General features: G+C 40.3%; 1 long non-coding RNA gene across 4 annotated transcripts in view; it reads left to right on the top strand.

The window, feature by feature from the left end:
- The window catches only part of LOC135312691 (uncharacterized), an 85,495-nt gene that overhangs the window by 20,482 nt on the left and 40,360 nt on the right, over positions 1–24,653 (top strand). For 3 of the 4 annotated variants that reach the window (XR_010372383.1, XR_010372384.1, XR_010372382.1), the window contains one exon: positions 19,107–20,091. This is a non-coding gene — a long non-coding RNA (uncharacterized LOC135312691). Of the gene's footprint in view, positions 1–19,106; positions 20,092–24,653 lie in introns of those variants that run through there. The other variant, XR_010372385.1, reaches the window with a different exon arrangement.

Here is a 24,653-nt window from a genome sequence, read left to right as displayed (position 1 = left end):
TAAATGGCGAAACAGCCTCATTTTATTGTTCTGGATCTCCTACCACTATGCCCCTTCTCAGGAACAGAGAGAAACATGGAAAATTGGGTTGAAGCTGCAAATATGCTCTAGATAAAAGAGACAGAGGAAAGATAAGTCTGATTGGTCAACGTGCACTGGAAAGGGGGAAGTGACCCTGAACTTCTAATCCTTTTATAACCCTTTTATATCCCTGTACCCCATCACAACTGGGTTGTTTGTCTAATGCCCCATTCCATGTCTTCCCTAGCAGGTTGCTGGCAGGTAATGATGAAAGAATGGATGACCCAGAGCAATGGCCAGCAGTTTCTAAATCCTTATAGCAACCACCAGCTCCATGTTTCATCACGGAATGGGTAGCCCTTAAAGGCTTTACCTTGCATATTGGAAATGTGCCACGAACATGCAGAGGATGTATGAACAGATATCCTACACTGACTCTTGTTTGCTTTGCCTGAATGAAGAATAGATGAAGAAATTAGCAGCAGCATGAAATTTAAGGAATTGATATTCTGGTGGGTTTTTTTTGTTAATCATCTCTGAAGTAGCATGACATCTGGATGGGAACTATGTTTTCCTCCTGAGATGTCTCAACAGTCAGGTCATGATAGGGATGCTTCTACGCCCACTTACTCCAAGGCTGAAATCCTTGAGACGAGTTATTTGTTCCTTTGCTCTGCATCCCTCTGTGTAATTCTGGATGCCCTTTGCCTGGAGGAAGTCACAGCCCAGTTCAATGTGCAGAGGCTTCCTTGATAGTGTGGGAGGAGAAGTGGGAGTGGATTTCACAGAAACCTCTGATCAGGAAGCTGCCTGAGCAAGCCGGTGGGGAATGGCTGCATTCCAGGGGAGTTTCCTAATTGCTCTGCCACTGGAGCATGCTGGGGAGCATATCCCAGCCAGTGCAAAACAGTCTTGTCTTCAGATGCCTTTGCCCAACCACTTGACTGAAGGGTTGTTGGCTTGAAGGCCATTTCCCAATTTGGCCTTGCAGGTGAGGCAGGGAGGGAGCTTCCTATTGTGGGAATCCCATTCAAGCTTAAGGGGTGAGCTAGCAGGTTTCAAGTTCTGTCAAAATAATAAGGCTGGGATTCCTTGCCTTATGGCAAAAGTTTAGGTTCATAGGGATGTACATATTCCAGTACCAACAGGTGCCTCACAGGAGATGTTGAAGCCCTGCAGTGCCTTTGAACCTTCCAAGAACTGGTGCCAAATAACAAAAATGTCTGGTATCTCAGCATTGTGCCCAAAATAACAGGCTAAACAGGGATATTTTTTTCACTGTGTGAATTCAGTAATCTGGTTTGCACCCGTAAGAAGCTGATGAGCTACTTGCGTCTTCCCTGGCCTTTAACTAATTGCAGTTTGAAAAATGTTGTACAATATCCTTAACAGGGGCGTTACAATAAGTAAGTATTACATCCTGTTTACATGGTGACATCCAGTAAAGCACAAATATTGATGATTTGTCCCATGTTTTGTTTAGTTGTATTACAGGCACTCAATATATTTAAAGATTATTTCATTGAAACAGTTTGTTCCTGTGATTTAAGGAAAACTTCATGGGTTCTTTGTCCATAGTGTTGTCTACTTTAGAAATTTGTCCCACTCCCAGAAATAGATCTGAAAGCTAGAAAAAATGGCGGGGTATGTGAGTTTGTGTCTTCTTTGCTGACTGTCTGTCTATATCATTATGGAATTAATTTTATGAAGACAGCAGCTTACATCAAGCAAATAATTTTATGGGAAGAAAAGAACTGTTATGTACCTAGAAAAAAAGGTGTGTGAAGTGCCAGAGTTTGAAAAGTAAAGTCAAATTCAAATAGGAGAGACATCACTGATTTTAAATAGTGTAACTACCAATAGTATGTTCATCTTCAAGTAGTATGTTTATCTTTGAGTGGTTGACTTGGCCACATTGGACACCTTTAAGAGTCGTCTAGACAGGGTGCTGGGCCATCTTGTTTAGACTCTGCTCTTCCCAGAAAGATTGGACTAGACGATCCCTGAGGTCCCTTCCAACCTGTGATTCTGTGATTCAAATCAAGATGTTGCACATAAATTATCACAGGTATTACTGAAGGAGCGTCTGTGATGTTTGTTAGACATGAGCCCAAAGTAGATAACCTAGAACCTTCTTTTAGCTCCAGAAACTTTCACTACATGTCCAACCAAGACCCGTTAAAAGGAGAAGATTCTCATAGCAAACAAACTCTGCCTTGTTGTGCTGTATTTGAAGACACCACACTTCTGCTAGCTGGACCCGATGGAATAAGTAGTAACAGTAGGGTACTTTTCTCACATGGCCAGCTTCAGTTTTGGTGAGACACATGCATTTTCTGACAATGGATAAATCTTGAGGCTGAGATGCCTTTTCTCTACCTTTTTCCACCAACTGTATTCATCTGCCCCATCCTTCCCAACTTTTGCAAGTCTGCTCTAATCTCTGTCCCTGGGTCCTGTTCCCATTCTCCTCAGTTAGCCAATCCTAATTTTATTTATTGGGTTGTTCAACTGAGCCCTAATCTCTTTGTTTAGTAAAACCTTGTCCTAGGAGCTCAAGGCTCCAGTCTTCTTGCCAATCACTTCCGGTTCCACCAGTAACATCCCAGTTCTTATCTCCATTCTTACCTAGCCAAACCAAGCCAATTTTCTCTTTGCTCGCTATCCTATCTATCTCTTTCTGCCTTCTCCATCCTCCAGCCTGTCTTAGCTGCCTTATCTCCAGTCTTGCCCCAATTTATTTGTCAGGTCAGTCACTGCTTGCTCTGCAGAAAATCTCTTCATGAGATTTTATGCCTCTCCCATTTTGTCTCCTTTCCCCTACCCTTCACTATCACATTATGTACTTTACTTCAAGTGTCTAAGTCTGCTAAAAAAAGAAAGGGAGGCCATGTTAAATACCTAATGTTGGATAGTTGATGGTAGGAATAGTCTCCGAAGTTCCTGTATAATCACTAGAAAAAAAGAGTAGACTCCTTTGAACAAAGACAGCTGCTTGAAGTAGAGACTGTGAATATCCTTTAGTATCAAAGTTATCAGCGTAACTATAAGCAAATATGACATTTCCTTGATAGACTGAGGCAGCTTCTTAAGGCTGGTGTACTGCTGAAGTCTTATTGGCAGTATTCAATTTAACCTGAAACACCAGACAAATGCACCTACAAATAGTGACTGTATAAAATGTTGTCTGTTAGAGAAGTTTTTCAAATTAATGCAAATATAAATACCTCGACCCTCTTACTTACTTATGACCAAAATCCTAGAGTCACAATCATAACTCTTTGCAGTGGAATTGGTATCATCATTGGTGACATAAGTAGTAGTCCTCCAGGAATGAATAAATAGACTGACCTTGTGTCTCGCCTAATGAATATCCTGGGTAATCCTTGAGTGACTCCACCTAAATATGATGGAATTTCATTCTAGAATCCCTGTAAGAACAAAATTAATGACAGTGTGTTGAACGTCAGGATCCAGCTCTCAAAAGCATGGATCTTTTTCTCTTGGGAAAAGAGTAGAGCAGTTAAATGAGGAAGAAAGAAAGGGAGTAGACATGTTCTCACCTGCATGTCTCATTTAAAACTTTAATATGTTTTAATTAAGCAGGAGATCTGAAATCAATATATCAAGATAGTACGCAAGAAGGCATTGTTTATATAGCTCACACAGTAGTAAGGAAACTATTTAGCCTGGTCTCTTAAAGAAGTAAGGCTTATGAAATCATGCTGTTCACCTGTCTGTATCAGCCCACCCCCTGAAAATAGCATTTGGCCCGTTTCAGCCATGCACCACAAGTAGAGGTCTCGCAGCCAAGAAGTTTCTAGAGGTTGTTACGAATAGCTGGTGACGTGGGCTTATGCTGGGGGCTGTTTTGCCAGAGTCAACAGAACTAGCTGTAAAATCACAGCCTAATCCTGAATCAGCTGTTAAAAACTGCACCAGCTGTGCTTGGCCCAAGCACTGTCTCCTCCTACTTCTTACTGTATCGACTCCAGCTGTCATCTAGAGGCTTGTACCTGGGCAGCTTCCCTGCTCTTCTTTTCATGAGTTCTGAAATACACTCTTATAGGCAGATAAAGACCAGTGAGGGAGAGGCTTCATGTCAGTTTCTCTCTTACTGGACACCAAAGAATTCATATAAATAGTATGATGCAAGAAAACTTGAGTCAGAGCTTGTGCCTTTTTAGATGTTCAGTCAATCAGGTTTAAGACACAAACCCAAAAGGAAAACAAGTTTCTGTAGATTGATTTTCACTGAACTGTGTTTTAATTAATCTAACTTTCAACTTTGATTTCCAGCAGGACAATTACTATGCACTAGAACGACAGCTTTGGTATCCTTCTCCTGGGAGATGATCAGCTTCATTATTTAAATAATCAGATGAAATCTGGGACTAGCAAATCTTAATTTTATACTGAATTAGAATACCATGTCCAGTTTTAGACACCAGACTTGAAGAAATAAGAAAATCAGCTGGAGACAGTCCAGAGGAGAGTGGCAAGAAAGATCAGAAGTGTAGAAATTATAACCTAAAAGAAAAAATTGAATAAATTATGTTAGTTTAGTCTGACACAGAAAAGATAGAACAAAGATATTATAACACAAGAGGTTGCTCCAAGGGGGAAGAGAACAATCTATTTCTCATGCCTGTGTTTGATAGAACAAGAAGTTATAGGCTTAAATTACAGCAAGAAAGATTTCTTTTAGAAATTACAGAAAACTTTAATGGTGAGGATAGGGAATAGATTGCTTGGCAAGCTTTTGGAGTTTCCATCTCCATTGGAGATCTGTAAGATCATAGTGCTTGAATAACTGCTTCCTGCAGGCAAGAGGATGGATTAGGTGTCTTCTAGAGGTCCCTTCTAGTTCTACTGTATATTTAACTCTACTAGTAAAACTGTAGTTTAAAAGATAGGCTTCATGTACTCTCCTTACGCTATCTCATCCTTGTCTTCAAGCAGTGATAAAATCCTTCTGTAGAAAAGAGAGTAAACAATGCTATTATTCCAGTGATCTTGTAATGAAAAATGGAAATACATCTTGGAATAAAGTACTTTTTGATATACCTTCATTTAGATAATTGCACAGAAGTACTTGGAAAGTTGGCTGTAATAGGGGAAAAACATATAATGTGATAACATTCATTTGTTTAAAATTACTTTTTCAGCACCTGTTACTGTTGTACTGAATGATATCAGTACATGATCACTCATGTGGGAACTTCAGAAATCAATTGAATAAAATTGCCCTAATTGCATTCAGAGTACTAAATATAGTTTTAGATTTTTATATTATCATTCCTTCTATTTTAAAGATTTCATTTAACTGGAAATATTAGAAGTAGTACTTTAGTTCTCAAAAATTGTATGTCTCGTGAAATCCATTAAAAACCTAAAAGGATCAAGTAAAGCGCAGATATTTCAGAGATAACTTTAAAAATCCCTATTGCTGTCTTTGTGGTTGAATCCTCCAGAATAAAATGGTTTGGCCAAGGAGACTGGCTGCTCACTTGTAAATCATGATTCTCAAACACATGTTCCTGATAGAGTTTTGAATTTATTTATGTGTTTATTTCTGGACAGTCTCTGTTTTCTCACAGTTTGCATTATAACTTGCATTCAGTTTGTTTGTGTTGCCTGTAATGTGGCTGGGGCAAGGCACTTCTGCTGCCTCAAGAAATTTCACTTGGCTGTTCTATTTCGCAGTTGATTTTTACATAGTTTAGCCTGTTCAGCTGTGGAGAGTCTTCTTTGGACAAAAGAGGAGCAGAGAAGTTGGTTTAAATTCAGGGCAGCAATGCCCAACTCAAAGCATCTTGCTAGGTACATGGATCCTCTTTCCCCTTTAGACCTCAGGAGAGCTTCGTCATGAGGAAGGGCACCGTCAGCCATCAGAGCTGAGCAGCAACCTGGGACTTGGGTCTTGGCTCATGGGAAACACTGTCCTTCCTCACGTTTCTCAGATGTAGACCCTGGGAGACCATTGTACCTGCAGGTTACAGATCTATGGCACATGGACTGAATGCGACTGCCAGGACACTTCACCTCATCCCAAGCTTACTTTAAATCTCCTTCCTCCCCTTTGCTTTCTCATCAGAGACAGAGGTACATATACATGCAGTGGGACCAGATATGTACCATGGATATACCATGGATATATGTATATGATGTGTAATCCTCTTCTGCCACTGGATTAGCTGTGGGGTCTAAACAGTTGGTAAGGCTTAGCAATGTTGCCTGAAGCGTAAGTCGGATGGATGGGAGTCTGGTTCAAATGCTGCTCCAGATGAAGGTGCAATTAGAAAACAGCTGTATTACCCTACATGTCCTGCTTGTTGGGAAAAAGGATTCAACTGGGGCTAAAGGCAAAGTAAATACAGAACGTGTGGTTTAAAAATACCACCGAGATTTATCATGAGTTTGGGTCCAGTGATATCAGAGTTTAGATGACTTTGCAAGGCTGCGACAGTAGACATTGAGGCACTGAAAGGATATAGCCACTTACTCAATGAACAGGAAACTGAGCCAAAATTTTGGTGGCTTCACTAGAGTATAAATGTTGGACTTGGATACCTATGCTCCTGCAGACATGCATGCCCTATAGATGTCAGCACAGGGTAAGTTATCTGAAGTTAATTTTAAATAAAATTGGTCAGCTATTGGAAGGAATCAGTAATAGGCAGCTCTGTCCATAAAAGTTATTGGCAAGATCCTCTGCCTTCTCAAAACCATGTAGCTTCTACTGTTTGAAGTCGATTGCTTAAAGCAAGCTCAACAGGACCTTGCCACTGGTATTTTTCAAATGGTGACCCACAGCAAATTCCTGGAACATGTTAAAACACTGAGTGTTAACCAGACAAAAGTTCACAGTTGTCCATAAAAAAAGGATAAACGGTGGCCCAGCCCGCTGGGAATCTGCACCATTCAGCAACTTGTTGACAGGCTTAAATTCCTCATGGTTCTAACTCTTAAGAACATGTGTTCGTATGAAAAAATACATTAAAATGAAAACAAGTTTAATGAACAGTCTTTTTTTTTTTTTGAGAATCTCAAAAGGAAATAGTTGCAAGAAGCGACAATCTTCACAGATTTTTGTTATATTTTTAAAACCAGCACCTCTGTTCTGGGCATTCATGTTCTCTAATGGACATCAGGCACAAGTTCAAAGTGGTTTTACAGGTACATTTCCTTACATTCAATAGACACAATGGATTTTAAACAGTTTCATAGCAACGGATGGTTCATGATGGCCATTAACCTAGATAAGTGGGTATCAGTTTGGTGCATCCTTAATGGTCCATAATGGTCTGTGAGTAAAAAATTCGTTCTCTTCATCTGTTCCTAAGAGGTGTTTTTTGTTTTCATTTTTGTTTTTGGTTTTCCCCTAGGCTTTGCTTTACAAAGCAGGTTCATGTGATTTTTTGCAATCAGGAAAAAAACCTCATACCCAAGAGCTTTATGGTAAGAATATTTACCACAAGAAATATTTACATTTCTCCAGGATGTAGTAGCCATACTATATTCTAGCAGGTAATCAAAACTTTAAAAAGTTGAATATATGCCTTGATAGCAGGTAAACAGGCATTCCTAAATAGTAGAGATATTTATATGACTGTTGCTATACCTGTTGGAATTCAGAAAGGTAGTTTCATGTTCTGTTCTGGGACATGCCATATCACTTCTGCGAGACACTGCTAATGCCTGGGTAGAGGAGGAAATCACTGTGATACCTGGTGGATGGAGTTGGCACAAAGCCCTGGGAAGAGCAGAACCCAAGCGCTCTGGGAAGTACAGAGCTGGGGTGTAAGGATTAGTGCTGGAGCGCTCTGTGCCCCAGAGCCACAGGTGCCAGAGCGGCTGCATTGGCAGAGGCTACTGCGGGAGGCGCAGTGCTTGCTGTGGGAGGGAAACAGTGCATCTTGGAGGAAATTACACCACCTCTCAGAGCAGCATAAGCTTGGCATAAGCACCTCACACCCCCAAGTCACATAGACCATTGTGTCAGCACAATATGTACTCTGGGGCTCATGATTTACCTACCCCACACGTGAGCCTTCAATGATGTAGCTCTGTAGGAAGACTTGCAGCGCACGTGTGGTCTTAATTCCATCCCTGAGCCTCTACTATGGTTTACTATACAGTAACATAAAACTGTGTTTTAAAAATAACACTGTAATATACTGTGGTGTGCTACATGATATCTCAGACTGATTATATGCGATGCATATTTGCATGAACCTTAATGAGACTTACAAACGTAAGAGGCAAATTTTTGAGAAAATTGGATTAAATGGCTTAATTCTCTATAGTTAAAGACTTTAAATTTTAATGACGTCTTGAGTCTGAGACTAATAAGTCTTAGACTGGATGTTCAAAATGACTAAAATTTAAAACCAAATATGTGTAAGCTAATGTGCATTATCACCAATGTATTTGTATACCAGTAGTTCCTCAAAGTATGAACATTAAAATGACAAATTTCAAAAGCCAGCACTGGCTTTTCCCAAACAAAATCCAACTGGGTTGGATTTTGTTGTGTGTTTTTGCCCAGCTGTACCTGGGATGGTATCCTGTGCTGCTGCAAACCCAGTCGCCCCTGTGCAAACTTCTGTAAGACACCTGTGATGAACTGTATTGGTGTGGTTCTTGTTCCCAAGGATGGGGCAATCCTAGTCTTGCTTAATGTATGGGACAGGCAGAAGGATGTTTGATTCTCTGTTATCCGTCTGATATGCAATCTTTATGGAAAAAAACCCAAAACATTAAATAGGTGTGTTTGGATTCTGGTCTGTTATTCCCCATGCCTGTGGTCACAATGCCTTCCCACCTCAGCAGTATTAAGGACTTCATAAATATTAAAAAGTTTGTAGATTTCGAATTTTCCTCCAGTTTGGGGTTTCTTTTCCACCTGGCTCCCACAGTTCTGGGGGACTTTGCGTTAGACTGAATGGATCATTTATGGGCGTTGGAACTGGTGAGTCCCAGGCCCTTTCAGGTAGTTCCCACCACACTTTTAAGCTCCTTCTCACACAGCGTTGGTCTCACAGGTATTTCACGTTGGGTGTCTTCTCACAGAAAGGTGTATCTGCTTGTCTGGGCATGGATGTGTGTGTGGCCACGTGTGGCTGGGGTTAATTCATGTTTTCTCTCCTCTACTTACTGGTCACCATCCACACTTGTTCATACCGCACAGCAGGTTTTGATAGTGGCCACCATGCACATGAAAACAAGCTGGGCTTTTAAGAAACCTGCCTGTATCAGACATTTTGTTCATTGTTATGAGGTGATGAGGGATGTCTTGGCCTAGCAAAAAGTATTTTTATTTGTTAATCGGAAAGAAGACAATAAAACCTTCTAAGAGTTAATTTGTTCTATTTATGTATCTATAGAGGATCTTGAGACTGCTTCGGTGATAAACAGTATGAAACTTTTAATAAGAGATTTTTTGAAGTTAGGCAGTTTTGACTACAATTTTAATAACTTTAGTGAAGTCATCATACTTCTAAAATAATTTAGTAAGTTCTCTGTGACCTTAAGACATTACTAATATAGAATTATGTAAAAATAAATGAATTTATGTTTGACTAATGAAATAAGATATTCTGGAAGTGCTGTGGAATACACAAGTGTATAAGCTAAACAGTTTGAGTTTCAGTATGCTTCAGAAATAGTTCTTCAGACCTTTTCCCAAGACGATACCTTTGCTTTCTGTGGATCAGCTTGTCCTGTCAGGGCAAAGATGCTGTGTCTGTAGTTGGGATGAGAAACCCTGAGCAATGCCTTGCTTTCACTCTGCTTTTGGAGTTATTTTTAGTATGACTAGTCACCTGTGAGTTAAGCAAAGGTGGTAAGTGTCCATTAAACTTCACCCAATCTCAGTTGAATCTGGTGGTCAAAAGTCTTTAATATCTCTAAGACTTCCACTGTTCTGCTAGATTTGGTTGAAATTGTCCAAGAGGTTGAAAAATTATCAGGGAAAGCGGGGTAATAGTTGAGTGAATGGATAATGAGCCTGCATAAACCTCATTTCCTTAGGACATTATACAACAAAGTGAACAATCTGCTGGATGGGGGCATCTTCAATATTTAGCAGTATAGATGTTTTTGTTTCAGTTGTTAATCTTACTGCTGGTTTGTGGAGAAAAAAATCAGTTTGTTTAACAGAAGAAATACTAATCAGTCTTCATCACACTTGGCTTTTTCTTTGGAAAACATGTAAGAGTTAAACTGAGTATATTCTACCTCCAGTTAGCTGTAGTTAGCATTTCTGATCAGAACATCCAGTTCTTTCTTCTCTCTTTCCTTTTAAAATTATGTTTTTATTTCAGCCACTTTCTACCAGCAGGCAAAGCTGCTGTTACACTCTACCCAGCTGTGAAATCAATATGATTTTCATTACAATGATAACAGAAACTCTCTTAGAAAGACTGTGAATTGCCAAAGGTCAAATAACAGTCAGTGGCAGAGCTTAGAATTTAGATGTCCTAATTAAAAAATCTTGTGGTATAAATACATTAATGAAATGCACCCTGAGAAATGTTTGCATTTAAGATGGCAGCAGTTTTAAACTATTACATTGTTTCTTTAATTACTGTAGTTCACGTAAGTCACATCAGAATGTGACAGATGCTTTCTCTGGTTTATGATTGTTTCTTATAGGTATTAGCTCTTGTTGCTTTGTTTAATTCACAATTATTTGAGCTTGATTAGATTAGAAAGTGTAACAGTCACAGAAGGGAGAACTTATCTAGTAAGATTTCTGTCATATTGGACTCTGAAAATTGCACATAAGCCAAATGAATGGGTGCATCAGTTATTTCTGTGATGTATGACTTCATTAACAACAAGAGGAAGTGCACAGTCAAACTGAAAGCAGCACTTGAGTCTTTCAGCCAGAGCAGCCAGTTCTATTTAAATTAAAATCAGCATTTTAAAATAAATGTTATTACTCTTCCTAAGATCATCCTTGATCTCTTCTTATTAAACCTTAATTTTTCCAGCAGTTAAGTTACATCTGCCTTATTACGGATGCAAATAACAGGAAATAGATTATTTCGTTACTTGTATTTGTTTGATATTCCTCTCTCCCATCACTCTATTTTTATTTAAATTCTGTCTTTTCAACCCCATATGCTAAAACAGTAAATTCAGATTGGCAAGTATTGTGGATTTTAATAGAAAAAGTTCTTCACCTTACAGCTGAAGGGTTTTTACGTTATTGTGCTCCCTCTGCTGGATAGTGCCTATTAATTTTTTATTCCCTGAGCTGTACTAATATCCGTGTTCTATAAACAAGCAATCACACTGCCTTAATGAAAGAGGTATAAAAAGTGGGAATGCTTCATTTTGGTCTCAGATGACATGGAAGCTGACAGTTGTAGGCTAGGAAAATCCTGTTCTCTGGCAGCTCAGAGCAATTGAAAGCCTTTGGTGGACATTTGAGGAAAAATTATTTACTACCACTAAATAACCTTTTTCATTCGTGTAACTTAGAGAGGATGATGTTGACTCTCATACTCTGGTAAATACAACAGTATCCTCAGATGTCCCTGTAATGTTATTAGTGTCTCAGCCTTAGTGGTGTGGTTCTCATAACTTGCTTCATCCTTTGTTGAATCTTACAGAGTTGCTGCTGGGGCAGCATTTGCTCAATGGAGAGAGCAAGCACGCTCTCATGCTCAGTGTCAGCCTCATGGCAAGGTGGCGATGGCTCCGTCCTTTCCCATCTCCACTGCATTGAGGCAAAAAGGAGGAAGAGCAATACTCCAGTGTGGTTTCTAGAAGCGATTTTGGTCTTTGTGCCCTTTGACTCCATGGGGTGTTCTGGGCTTGCTCTCCTGCTCACCTTTCTCCCACTGTTGTCACACAGTGAACTTGGCTTTGTCTGTCCTTCCTTCCTTCTTTCCTTCCTCCCTCCCTCTCTCCCTCCCTTCCCATCCCAGGGGGATGTGGCTGGGGTGAGCACCCCCAGCATAGCTGATCCCATCACACAGGTCTCTCTCGGGTGGCCATGGAGCCTCCTGACCCAGCGGCCCCCAGACCGCCCCCTCCATGGGACACTGCCTGGACCAGCCAGCCCCTGGGTTCCACAACATCCCAGCTCTTCTATTTGTGCTGGATGACCCAATCGGTCCCATGTAAAGGGGATGGAAACTCAACGTCCACCTCAGTTACAGGCAACTTGCAGGTGATTTTCGGTCTGAGCTGCTTCTTCCCAGATCTTGTGCCATGGTTTTGCCAGGGAAGCTGGATACCTTTGCAGTTTCCTTCAAATTTAGTGTGATGTTATAAATGCTGCTGCATATTAGTATCATTGAGCTGGGAGTTATTTTTCTACTGGGCTTAGCTGCACTTACAGATTAGGTCTCCCATATTTCAGTATAGATCAGACTAGTAGCATATTCCTGAAAAGAAATAAAAAAGTACCAGTTGTTGGGGGCGATAACTTATTTTAGAAAAACAGTAACTATTTGACTCCTGGTTTAACTAGGAGACTCTGCAAAAGGGCTTCTAGTTAAGAATTTTTTTCTGAGATCAGTTTTAAATTTCAGTTTCTGAAGATATATAAAATAATATTCAAAGTCTGATTCTCCCAGATAGTCCTACAGTGAAGTAATCAGCATAATTATCCTCTCTGTGACTCTCTCTAACAAACAAAACCTACTTCTTTGTGCATGTACACTTTTTTTGCAAAGAAGTTGCTTTTAAAACCATTTCTAAAAGAACAAACTGCTTAAAAGAATGAATTTCCAGTTCCTAAAACCTGCAGTTATTCCTGTTCAGAAGATAAGAGATGTTTAATACAGTTTGCTTTTGCTAAAATAATAGAAGTTTGTGATGATGAACAAATATTCTTCCTTATTTTAGCAAGGCCTAAACAATCAGCATCACTGTTTGCAGGATGGCTTGTCCTAGCGTGAATCCTCTCCATCGAACCAAGCTGGGGTGGTGATGGTTCTGCTGATGGTGGGGCAGGGTGGCTAGGAAGGACTTCTGCAGAAGGGACCCTCTGTGGAGGAGCTTCCAGGATTGGGTTAAAAGTCATTTGCCTCAGGTGCCTATTGAGTTATAGCAACTAAAACACTTGGCAGTGCTTGTCTCAGCAAGAGCACATACCATATGCTTTGGGAACATTCCCAAGCAGAATATTATCCTCCTAGCGCCCTGGCGAGCTCATTAATACTCCCGTTATCCCGTACAGTGGGACTAATCCAGCAGCCCCTGAAGTCAGTGAGGAGATTCAAGTTGTCTTTAGGATGCTTTGAATAAAAACTTAGATGAAGTTTGCATAATTTAAGTCACAATGGTGGAATTATTTTCTAAGGTTAAAAATGTTAGTATATTTGCCAGTTTCTTTATTCCAAGCTACCTGTTTTCCTCCATCTTATGAAAAGCAGTGATGTCAAATGGAAAAAAGACTATGTTTTTATAGCAGAATTTGAGTTTGTGTATATGACTGCTATTTTCCTAAGTTTTTCCAGAGAAGGACGGGAATAGGCTTGCATCAGCATTCCACATAATACTATTTCAAATGCAAATGTATATGTTGATCAGGTCTTTTCTCCAGATATGTGATCAGTTTATGGTAAAAACTGAGGAAATTTTAAAGTTGATGTGGATAAAGTAAGTGGCAGATTAAGCTATTGTAGTTCTCAGACAATTCCAGTCATCCTTTATTGCTTTCTAGTCACACAAAAAAATTTAATAGAAAAATCATCTTTTGCAGAATAACTTATTATATGTAAGAGAAAAAGAATTGGGCTTTGCCAAAAAGAAACCCCCTTCAGATCCCAGTATTTTCCAGACTGTATTTCTTTATATGCTGGAAATTTTTCCTTTCACTCCCATTCATTTTAACAGCAGATTTTAATTTTTCTTTTGGGAAAAAAAAAAAAAAAGAATACGATGTGTGGGGAGTGAGGAAGAATGAAATTACAAACTAAACAGACAAAAGATACTATTTCAAATGAGTGTATTTGTGGTAGTGGGAGGGAAACTTAGACCAAACAAGAAGAAAAGACTGGAGAGGATCTCTGGATTCCACTGATGTGGTAACAGCTGTTATTACAGTATCTGGCTTTTTGAATTAAATATTGATAGAAATAAATGAATAAAAGACCAAGCAAACGGAAATGTGTGTTCTGCCTTCCTAAAGCTCTTTTTCAGCATCTAAAGTAGCAGAATCAACACCCTTTTATACAGTTAATAGTATTAAATAACGACATCAGCTGACAGGAAATAAGAAAGTTCCTATGGCAACTAAAAATAAGCACAGGAGGAAAAACACATCAAATGCTGTCAGCAGACAGCATAAAAGGTGGCTGTATGTAGATAATAGAACAAGAACATACACAGAAATCTTCCTTGTAAAAAATATGTCTTTCGATAGCTTTTAGTGATAGTTTTTTTGTTTCGTTTTCGTTTTTTTTCCCCAAAATGGGAACGCGATACCTTGGTTACAGCATCTCTTTATCAATATCCCAAACTGTTTTGCCGAGATCAGCTCCTGGTTTATGGCCTGTGAAAGGCTGGGACAGAGCCCCACATCTTCAGAAGAGCAGATGTATCCCCTTGGATTCGTACACTGTTTAGAAAGCCTTTGGGTGCTTCAAATCTCCTGAATGCCTGCCACTTTCTCTCAAGGTTACTCTTCGGTCCCTGCATACAAACTGTTTGAGAAAAGTTTTTTATAGATGCAGAAGTGCAAAATGTCTGGTAGGAATGTGACTTGTGGAAGCAGTAGGGCTGTACACATCCTGTAGACGCTACTTACCCATGCAACTGTGTTCATTTAAAGTTATACTGAGCTTGAGAAGGTGTAGACGGTAAAATCCCTGGTGGAGGGGAAGCCTGAGTGTGCAGCTACACCTCTGAGGCTGCAGCTGGGACATGTGCAAGCTGCTCCTTTCATCTCAGTGGGAGAACTAGTTTTGAAGACTATTTAACTCTTGAAATTCCTGGTTTATCTGCTTTTCCTACCTATCTGATCTTCCTACCTTCACCTCTCTCATAAAAAGCAAAACCAACCTCCCTCCATCCCCCACCAGACCCATGCAGGGCAGAGGGAGCCCTTTGCCTTTGCTCCCCTTTGCTCTCTGTGCTCTGAAGTTGTTGTTGCCCCTGCAGACCCATCCAGGCTCCCCCTTCTGATACATAGATGTTGCTGTTTTCATAGTAAAACTCTTCTGCTGAGTAATGCTGCATTTCCATGCAGGACCATACTGGAGTGGCTCTGCTCACCAGAGCTCAGTAGGGAGTCGAAACTGCTGTCGGTGTCTGGATCGGCTCAAGAAATGTGGTCTCTACTTACAAGAGAACATTCAGCCCTGCAGATAGCCATGGGATTGTATTTGTCTCCTGTTAATTCTGTCCTGTTCAGTGATAAAAATGAGTTTACTAATGTCAACTCTGACATGATGAGGCGGGAGAATGCTGAAGCAGCCAAAAGTCAAGGCTGGCAGAAATGTGGTCAGACTGCCCCGATGCCAGTAGAGGCTTTTATCTTTACTCAGGGCTTTTGTAATTTCTGATTTTTTTAATGTGTCTGTGCTGATTGCTGACCCAAATTAAAAAGGCAACTCCATTTTTTCCAAGGACAACTTCATTTTCAATCTTAGTACTACACAACTGAGAGAACCTCCTGGGGCAAGAAGCTCACTGTTCAGCTCTGGTGGGCAACTGTATCATATAGTTGGTTCCATAAATTAATTTGGATGTGTGTGTATATATATATATATTTATATATCTTTCTCACTCTTGCTGTGCCATGCTTATATGATACCGTATCGCAGACGTAACCCGTGACTCAGGCTGCAAGTCAACACATGTAACCACAGGCATGTGGAGAATGAATAGATATCAGCCACTGATACTATTATAGCTTACTCTGCAGTTTGGGTATGTACACGCTGTTGTGAACAACACCCTGCCCCTGTGTGGACTGTACTTGCACCGCCTGCAAGTAACCACATGCACATCTCTGGAGAAATTTAGGAACTGATCATTAGGTAGTCCACAGCAAAACATCAGAAACTAGGTGATAGAGTCACTTAAAGAGAACCACTTTCTCAAACTGGCTGACAAGAACAAGCGTAAACATGTTGTGTTTTGCTCTGACATAATTAGCACAGCAAAGAAATTAGCTGTCTTCTGATTGAGTAAAGGTGTATACTACACATAAGTACTCCAGCAAACAAAATGCTTCTGAAATTATCTGAACCAGGATGTCACTGTAAAGGGAAATTGCACATTATATTGTAGCAAAAATTCAGGGGATGGCAGCTAAGTGTTGGCAATTACCTCTGGATCCATAACAAACTCATTCTCATTCGTGTCTTGGCTATCGGAGCAGAGCAGCCTGTGTCCGTGGAAGCTGCGGGTCTTGTGTTAGGGAACATTTGGTCTCTGAGCCGCGAGTTCCCGGTGCGGTGTTGGGCAGGTACAGGCTGGAGCAGGAGGCAAAGCGGATGGCACAACTCGTTCTGTCCTTCCCTCCTGTCTGTGAGTACCCCGTGCTTTTCAACAGCCAGAGGAACTTATTGACCACCTCCCTGGTTGCTGCTACAGAGCTGGGTAATTACAGTGATTACAATGATTAGATTACAATGCAGTTTTTCCTACTCTGCTTGTGAAATGCTGCAGCTCATCCCACCTTTTATTCATAACAGATGGTAGATTTGCAGACTGTATGAATGGGTGCTGCAGGAGTAATCCTCCCTCCCTCCGCCCCCCCTTCCCCCCCCCCCCCCCCCCGCAGCCAGGATATATTCTTCACCTTGTGTGAACTAGCAGGGCAGTGAAACAGACAGCACATCTACTTTGTGCGAGTCAGACTTGACATTTAATTTACCGTCTCATATTCAATAACTCACTCTGATAACTGAGTTGAAAATCACAACAACCAACAACAAGCAGAGTATCAGTGACCTCGTAATTTTTGTTCCTTGGGTGAACAGATATTCTTGATTTGCTGAAGAATCTTAAGACAAGTATTAAGAAAGAAATAGAAGAAACTAAATATATAAGTTGAGTGTCCTGAACAAGCTCTAAAGAAGACATGGGGATGAAAAAGTTTAGGTTGGGTTTTGTTTTGTTTTGCTTTTCCAAATACATTTTTTAAAGTAGAAAATGTCAATATATCTCTTAAAAATGAGTTCAGTTGTAACACAGTATGAGCTGAGGCGTTGTACCTAACACCTGTAAGACCTGTGCTAAAGCCTCCTTTTAGTGACTCAGAACGTGACTGCTGAAATGCTGGCCGCTCAAAATGTCAAAATTTATGGATGTTTAGGTTTCAAAAATATCTGCAAAGCACAAAAAACAGTTTTCATTTGAAAAATGTGCTTCAAACAATGCAAATGCTCAAAGAAGTCTTATTTGTGAAAGGGATAAATGAAAGGTCATTCTTCTCTCCTGTGACATTTGTCATCTTTTGCTCTAATAAAATCCAGCTCCGTTGAACCTGGTGAACTTTTTGACAAAAGTATTTAGCTTACTTATGCTGATGCAAAAATTTTTCCTCTAGCAACAGCGACAACTTTTTCATCAAGTGCAACTCACTGAGATTAGTTGATCCAGCGCTGGTCGCTGGGTAGACCCAGAAGCTGAGAGGGAGCCCGTGTTGATCATCACTACTTCAGCAAAGTCAGCTGTTGAAACTATATGCCAGGTGCAGGATAGAGGAGGTAGAGGCACTCACACAGGGTCTGAAGGTCAGGTAACTCCTGTTGTCCAAGTACATGAACAAACTGCTAAAAGGAAAACACTTTTCAGCTGGAGTGAAGAAGTGAAAATGGGAAAAAGAAAGAGAAAACGGGAATGCCTTTGCAATATTAATGCATGGTATAATGGATTTTGCCTTTATAGAGTGACTGGTATTCTACTAAGAACTTCATGATAGCAGATCGCTTGGTTAGTGGATCACTTGCAGATTATGATTGACAGTTCTTTTTGCTTCACTGATCAATATTTCAATGAACGTGTATATAATAAAGTTACATTGGAGTTTGTGGATAGTATACTTGGAATGAAAAACTTTACAGTGACTTTGTAAGCACTCAGAACAAAAACTTCAGAAACAAAACAAACTTGGGCAGTGGACATACAAGAGGTCGGTCTATCTCTGTAATGGGAGATTTCTCATGAACTGAAGGAAATTCTGAAATCAGTGGGTCAAATGTTCTGTTGGCGTAGCTGTCCGGTTGGAAAGAACTTTTCTCATTAAAAACAAATGTAAAATTTCGTGTGAAGCTGTTTCTCAGCTAATTTAGAGCAGGCTCTTTCATGTGCTTATTCCTAAGGCATGCAAAACGTTCTTGGCTGCTATTGAAATGAAAGATGAAATTGTTTAGTACCTTGCAGGACTGGGCCACCAGTAATCAAGGCTGATTACGCATTCCTGGGACCTCAGGCAATGCAGCAATGACATCTACTCAGTGACCTGCTGTACTTAATAAATATAGCCATCTCACTGGAAACTCATTGCATATGTTTAACCTGAAAATAATTTATTTTATTAGTAAATTAACAGTATTAATTCATTGCCCCTTCAAATTTGAGAGAACATTTCTTTTCACTTTGAGTACATAGGTTTTTTCCTCATTCGGTGTGTTTCTGTTTCTTCAGCAAGTGTAACTTGGAAGAGGAAGATAAATATATGTCTAATACATTAAAATCAATCATGATAGAAAATCTAATATCCAAAAAGTTCTTCAGATACTCTGGAAAAAAAAATTGAAGCGATGACAAAATGTAGTGTGATGGTTAGTACTCATTTGCTATATTAAAGTCAGAAATGCACTGTAGCTTAATTTTCCTCATGATTGAAATGGCTTTTAAATTTACTGGCAAATCCAAACTATACCACAGCTTTTGAGATAACCAAGTTATCTTGCACATGCAGCTTAAAACGCACATGGCAGAAGGGTATATGACATGCATAAGTCACTGTCCAGAGCCCAGTGCAGTGCATAAATATCGTTCACATAGCATAGAACATATTTATAATTTCATGCTAATGTACGATAAGGAAATTTTTCAAAAAAATCTAGCAGGAGTGTTTGAAATCTTCTTTTTGTAATTCACAGGATTAATTTATCAAGCGTGGGCTCCAAATCCCTGTTCCAAGTTCAGGCCCTTCATGGCTAGGCATGCAGGGATGCCTAGTGCCCGGGAATCTCCTGATCACAAAGGACACATGACAGAGCGGAAGCTGTCAGAAACCTCCTTTTTGTTGAAGGCTGCGTTGGTAAGAAGGATGAAAACCTTCAGGGCTTGTATCCACAATCAATTGCTGATGGTTTGAGTTGAGTAACAGGGGCTCCAAGGGTGCCAGCCTGCCCAGTGAGAGGCATGAACCGGAGGAGAGGAGCTAGGAAGCCCTCAGTGGAGCAGTCTGGCCGCTCAGATGGGACAGGTCCCTTGGGCTATTCCTGCACTGCTAAACAAAGTGAGACCAGAGAGGCTCCTCCACCCTTTGGCCACCAGGCACAGGCTGCCCATGTCTGCCCTACAGAGCCCTTGGCTCTGCGTCTCTTCCAGATGCCCTGTGGCATCCCCATGACACTAGCTCAGAGCTGGTCTGCATTTGCTTTTGTGAGGTGGAAGTGTCTGAAGTGATGCTGTTGCAGTGGTGGGAAGCTTAAGGTACGCCTCGGGTTCCCCAGGCCACGACGTGGGGCAGGTGGGGATGCCCAGGGGTGCAGGGTCTGCTGGGTCAGTGGTGGGGGTGGTGTTGGATGGAGGCAGGGCTGGGGAACATTGGAAAAATTAAACAGGATGGAGGATCTCCAGCCTGGTACCTTGGCAAGAGATTCTAAACCAAAGTGACTGCCTCGGGTAAAGGTTTAGCTTGACCTTTTTTTCAGCTGTCACCCTGTGTTCATGGAAAACCTGCTGTTAAAGAGGACTGCTTTGTGAAATTGCATCAAAAAGGGATTTTTACTATTTGTCATTGGATTGTATTTTGGTGCTAAATCACATCAACACCAGAAAGCTGTCAGGAAAAAATGGAAAATGTGTCACTGCTGTCATCCCGAGTTTTGTTTACATTTCTTTACATTAAAGCTTTGATTTCTGTAGAATTTTTGAGATTGATCTTGTTCTTGTCTCTTCTAGGTTTCAGGAATATATTGTTAGGTACTAAATCAGGGCACAGTGTTGCTTGTAGTATGTTCACATGTTGTAAAATCATATGGTCTAAATGATGCTCCTATGAAAGCAGATCAGCACTTAAAGCCATAAGCTTATAATTTTCAGTTTAGCCATCCTCCATTTTGTAATTATTTGCATGTGTTAACGTTATGTATTTTAAAAAAAAGTTAAAAGGACACAAAGCTTTCAAAGTCAAGCAGTAAAACATAATTCTGGTTTTTTTCTGGCTTTAATCTCTGCAATTTTAACTAGCTTCCTTTGGGTTTGTGCATTGTGATCAGTCTTTAATTACGAGAATACATACTATTTTTTTGTCCTTGCTGATGGACCTCTTCTGCTGAAACTCTTTAAAGTCAGACACCTGGCATGGAAACATGCTTCATATAGATGGCCTATTAATGAACTCAGTATTTGATTTTATCCTTGTGTTCACCGAGCATCAAATGCCTTATTCATTTCACATTGTGCAAACCTGCTGTAATGCAGAATTATTTGTTTCCTTATGACCATTTCTTTCATGTTCATCATTAGTGTACCCAGCTGCTTTGCAAGCAGTAATGAACTTATTGCCATATTCCTTTGCTGCAATGAAGAGTATTATTAGTCCCATTTTTCAGATAAAAAGGTGAAGCAGAGGAATATAAATAATAACTTTAACTAAAAATTTTGGACACTGAGTAATAAAACATTAGAGAAATGTACATCAGACTTTATTTGTTCACAGTACAGCCCTCCCTGATGTCAGATGTGGGTGTGAGAGCCCGGCGCTCCTGCAGGACAAATGCAGCCTCCTGCTCGAGGCGGGCGTGCAACTCAGGGGCCATCAGTGGCTACGGAAGGATGGCTTTGGGGAAGTGGTTTTGTAAGGGTAGCTAGGTAAAAGGGCTGGAAAGGAGACCGATGCCTTACCCTTTCCCACTGCAGGGAGCGGTCTGATCGACACAGCCACCTTGTGTAACCTCCACCTTGGTTTCGTGTGTGGCTCCTGGGCCAGTGCATCTGGGAAGAGCAATTGCAGGGAAAGCCTTGTCTTAGCCTCCCTTGTCCTGGGGTCAGAAAGAAAATAGGCTTAGCATGGACAATATCCTTGGAAATGCTGTTTATCAGCTGCTACTAAGCATATGCAATCAGATATTTTCTCAATTATTTATAACTTGGCTACATTTGAGCATTATACCCCTCAACACACATAGATGCATGACAAAAGGCTTATCCATTACACAAAGATTATTCAATGCCAAATTTCACTTCCTTGCCTCAAGTCATCATACTGCCAGAAATTATTGACAAAACTGTTGGAGTAATCACTGGTAAATAGTATGATTGGCAAATAACATATTTTCTGCTGACTTTATTATTGGAAACAACTGGACAATTTATGCTGACACTCTCTTGGAAAACAGACATGGAAAATTTCAGCCCCAACAGTTAAGTTCTGGAAGAGTTTTGAATGACTGAAATGAAGGGTTTCTAATGGGAAGAGTTTGGCAGCATTAACCGTGAAAAGCCTTAGCCATTCAGTCTGCAATTGCTTTTTTCAAATTGTGAGTTGTAGATCACCTCTACCCCTAATGCTCCCTGAACTCACAGTCCGTGGTAAGACACCCCAAAATTTTTTTTTTTTTCATATGGAACATAGGAGTAGGGAAGTTGAGTAGCTCTAGTCTATAGTATTTGTAGGAAGACCGCACTGCTAAAAGCATATATGGAGGTATATGAGGATAAAATAAAAAATAGAAATTAGTTTTATGTACACTGTACGCAATGCATGTAATGAACTTTTTCAGTTTATTTATCCCTCTGGAGTGAGTAGGAGTAGTGTTATCTGTTATCTGCATAGCTGGTAACTTCTAGTTGTGAAATGAGTGTAAGGTATTTACAGTAGCAGTTTTGGTTTGGTTTGGTTTTAGTTATGTGAATTTGATGTGAGAAAGATGCAGGCCGTAATATCATACTAACATGAGTACTGTCCACAAATGAAAAAAAATCAGTATGTACTTGTTAGAGCAAATAAGTTATAAAGAGAGTACAGGGGGAGTGTTGTGTGATTATGGTACAAATGCTGTTTCTTTGACTTTGCTCAAAGAAATCCCAAGTGCAATAATGCCATAACTTATTTTATAAGCTTATAATTCTGGTAGCATGTGCTTAAAAATAAAGCCAAAGGGCCTCATCTTTGAAGTGTTTCTTCAGCTTCAGGTAAAGACAATACTTTGTAGGATCCATGCAGGAAGTCTTTTAACAGCATGGAGTTAAAATGTGCTTATTTTTACATCTTTGGGAATTGTCAGTTATTTTGTACATGTTTGTTTCACAGTCAGATTCCAATTACAACCTGCTGCTAGAAAACCTGGCCATAAAAGTTGGAAAATACAGCATGGAAGGCATTATTATATACTGAGGTGTCATCAGAATAGTTGGTGTGTGTATGTGGGAGGGGGTGAGGTAGAGCAGCAGCAGCAAGGAGGTCTTTTTCATTTCACTTGCTAGACATGACCCAGTGAACGTCTTGCGACTGGGAAGATTACGCCAGCACATTGCAGAAAACAGGTTTTCACTATGAGCATGTTCATTCCCCGACTGCATGTGTCAGGGGGAATTAAAAAAGCCAGATTGTTATGATTGATAATACAGAATTGATTGGACATGACAAAACTATAAGAGTCAACACTCTGAGACATGTTTTACCAATGTGGTGGTAAAATTATTAATATTTAAGATTTGAGAGATCTGGCTGAGAAATTTATCCTGACTAAAAGAACAGCCCTTTCAAGTAGGAGCTAGCAGTCTGTGTTTGTTTCCCTCTCTGCACTGCTGATTGAAGGCAGTACGGGGCGTGCCTCATAAAACAGGCTCCACCAAGAGCCATCCCTCCACATCCTCACCTTATTTACTGCGTGAGTCCTTCTTAGAGCTGTGGCAGCTAGCAAGCTGCTGAAGGAATCCATCCCTGCCAGAGATGGATACCTGGCTTTGTTGACATCAAAATGATTGGTTTTCATCACCTCTTTCTCGCTCTCTTGCTTTTTAAAAAAAACACTTTTTTTATTTGACACAGTCTATAGGCTGGGGCTCTGCAATCACTTGGCAGAGCACGGGGGAGCAGAGAGGGCAATGCTGTCCAAATGTTCTCACTGTGATCGTGGTTAATAAAGCTCCTGTCTGACCTGTCCTAAATTGTACCTGTGTTATTACACACTTGGATTCCCCAGGTCTCTGACACCAACCTGAAACCCCCAAATTAGATAGTAACAAGGTTCTTAGGATAGGATACCAAGAAGGTCACTTGCATATTAAAGGAAAACTCTCCTTCTTTCCCCCTTTTTCTCTTCAGTCTTAAGCCTTTTAGAGGTCTTTGCACTGTATTTCAGTAATCTTTATCTTCGAGAATTCAAGCAGCTTTTTTAGCCCAAAGGAACAACTTTGTTCAACATACCTATTTTTCTTAGCAAGACCACATCCACTCTGAACAGAAACATATTACCTGGAATTTATAATGCAATATTGTTTCTCTGAGTCATCATAATGAATCCACATTAGTTTATTATCACTTATGTTCAGCCCCAACACATTATCTAAATGATGTTAGGTAGCTTGTGTATCTGAACATTGAAGTCTTATAAATGGTAGCTGCTACTCTGATTTAGAACTTGGATGGGCAGAATGGCCTTTATAATAAGTATTTGTTTATCAAAAGTGATAAAATTTTAGACAAGGCATTAAAGCAAGATTGAGGCAATAGAAGCACACACTGAAAGACTGTGAGAAGTTAATATATTTCACTTTGTGTTGGAGCACCCATGACCGTACTGAATGAGATCTGCCTGGACGCAAGTTTCCTTGCCAACACCATGTCCACCAGCAGAAAGAGACCAAAGGGTCTAAAGGTCTCCCCCGGCTTTTGGAGGGCCATGCCAATGGGAGTGCCCACCCATTCTGTTCACCCTGCTGCCTTCCCAAAACCGAAGGGCCTGGAGGAGGCCCAGATCCACCATCTGTGGTTTCTACCCAAGGTACCAGCAAGTCACTGGCTGGCTGTCGCTTTTGTTGGCCTGAGCTTAACAGGAGATGGCGCATTCCCTCAGAATCACTCATTTTAGCCACTGAGTGGTTGTCTTCTTTTTATAGTTGCCTACCCCACTGCTTCTGTTGTCTTGTCCTGTGTTGCCTAAGGTAAAAAATTGCTACTGCTGCTGGACTAGTGCTGTTGTCACTACACATGTGCCTGTAACTACGTAACATCATCTACTCAGACATGTGGAACTCGGTATATTTCAGATTTGTAGATATTATCACATATGATTAAAAGACTTTTAATCTCAAGGTACAAACCATAAACATCAGAGTTTACATTCATGCCTGCCAAAAAAAATAAATCATATTTTTCTTTAAATTGGAAGTCTCAGTTTAAAATTAATCCACTTGTCTTTAAAAATACTATTTACATTCATGGCAATGACAGCCTGCTCTAAGGCCTAAAT

Source organism: Phalacrocorax carbo, chromosome 1 (assembly GCF_963921805.1).
Source record: "Phalacrocorax carbo chromosome 1, bPhaCar2.1, whole genome shotgun sequence".
Classification (NCBI taxonomy): Eukaryota; Metazoa; Chordata; class Aves; order Suliformes; family Phalacrocoracidae; genus Phalacrocorax; species Phalacrocorax carbo.
This window is presented reverse-complemented; position numbering and strand designations above follow the sequence as displayed.